This window comes from Cyprinodon variegatus, unplaced genomic scaffold (assembly GCF_000732505.1).
Source record: "Cyprinodon variegatus isolate N-32 unplaced genomic scaffold, C_variegatus-1.0 Scaffold2416, whole genome shotgun sequence".
In the NCBI taxonomy this organism is placed as follows: domain Eukaryota; kingdom Metazoa; phylum Chordata; class Actinopteri; order Cyprinodontiformes; family Cyprinodontidae; genus Cyprinodon; species Cyprinodon variegatus.
Window position 1 is genome coordinate 15,466 of NW_015152869.1, and position 1,961 is coordinate 17,426.

Below are 1,961 nucleotides of genomic sequence, written 5' to 3' on the forward strand. Positions count from 1 at the left end.
GAGCCAAAGGAGCCAAAGGAGCCAAAGGAGCCCTGCTCAGATCACGCTTCCTAAGCGTAACAGAGATGGATGCACCGTCTGACTTTTTCTTTGGTCTTGAAAAAAAAAATGGACAAAGAAAGATTGTTCACTCCCTAAAGACTGACTGTGGTTCTACTATCTCAGGTTCTTCTGAGATCAGGAAGTTTGCTGCCAGTTTCTATAAAGACCTTTTTAAGAGTGAACATTTGGTGAATCCAGATGTGAGCGATGGTTTCTACGAAGGACTTCCTCAGGCTGATGCTGAAGCTAATCGAAAACTGGAGGCTCAGGTCACACTGCATGAATTTCATGCTGCCTTGATGAGCCTAAAGAACAGTAGATCCCCTGGTATGGATGATCTTCCTGTTGACTTCTACAAGTCCTTCTGGTCTGTGATTGGTGAGGACTTGCTGGACGTGATCACAGACAGCCTGCAAAGAGGTTGGCTGCCTCTGAGCTGCAGACGGGCAGTCGTTACTCTGCTTCCAAAGAAAGGAGATTTACAGGATCTAAGGAACTGGCCACCAGTCTCTTTACTCTCTACGGACTACAGGATTCTTTCCAAAGTCTTGGCTACCAGACTTAGAGAAGTTATGTCTACAGTTATTCACAGAGACCAGATGTATTGTGTGCCTGGCAGGTTGATAAGTGATAACGTCACTTTAATCAGGGATGTTTTGGAAATCTCCAGCTCATTGGGCATAGATATTGGTCTGATTTCTATAGATATTGGTCTGATTTCTATAGATATTGGTCTGATTTCTATAGATCAAGAAAAAGCTTTTGACAGGGTTAAACACCAGTATTTGTGGCAAACTTTAGCTGCTTTTGGTTTCAGCCCTGGTTTCATAGCTATGATCCAGGTTTTATATCATGACATTGCGAGTGTACTTAAAATAAATGGAGGTTTAAGTGCTCCTTTCAATGTTTCAAGAGGTGTGAGGCAAGGCTGTTCTTTATCAGGGATGCTTCATTCTTCGGCAATTTAACCTTTGCTTCATAAATTGAGGAAAGATTTCTGTGGAGTTTCTATTCCTGGGTGCGATGTCTCTTTAAAATTGTCAGCTTATGCTGATGATTTAATTGTTTTTGTAAACACACAGGAAGATATTGATGTTTTAGTCAACACTGTTTTTCATTTTGGTTGTATCTCTTCTGCAAAAGTAACCTGGAGAAAGAGTGAGGCTGTAACTGGAGGAAGTCGGTTGGGGGATCAACTCAGTCTGCCTGGAGGCTTAGTGTGGAAAAAGGGTGGCCTTAAATATTTTGGTGTGTTCTTGGGTAATGAAAAGTTTGTGCAAGAAAATTGGGAAAATATTTTGGATAAAGTTAAGGGTCGACTTTTGAAGTGGAAGTGGATTTTACCTAAAATGTCATATAGAGGACGAGTTCTTGTCATTAATAACCTAGTTTCTTCCACCATGTGGCACCGGTTGATGTGTGTTGATCCTCCAGTTTTATCAAATGTTCAAAGGGTTCTGGTAGATTTCTTTTGGGATAAACTTCACTGGATTCCTCAAAGTATCCTGTTTTTGCCGAGAGAAGAAGGTGGTCAAGGCCTGGTCCACCTGGCCAGCAGAGGTGCTGCTTTTCGTTTTCAGTTTATTCAGAGACTGCTCACAGGACCTGCAGATCTGGTGTGGAGGAGTATATCTTGCTGCATTCTTCGGGGATTCGGTGCCATGGGTCTGGATTTGCCTCTCTTTCTGATGGACTCTAGCAACTTTAACTCGTCTCTTCTTCCAGTTTTTACAAGAGTATTTTCTCTGTGGTCTTTGCTGAGGAAGGAGAGACAGCAGCAGGCTGAGTCTCTACACTGGCTACTCCAGGAACCGGTTCTGTTTGGGAGTTTGTTGGATTTTCCTACTTGGGGGGCAACAACCTGCCCCAGACTGCTCCACACTGCAAAAGTGTATTGCCTTGGGAGGGTGGTGGAGCTG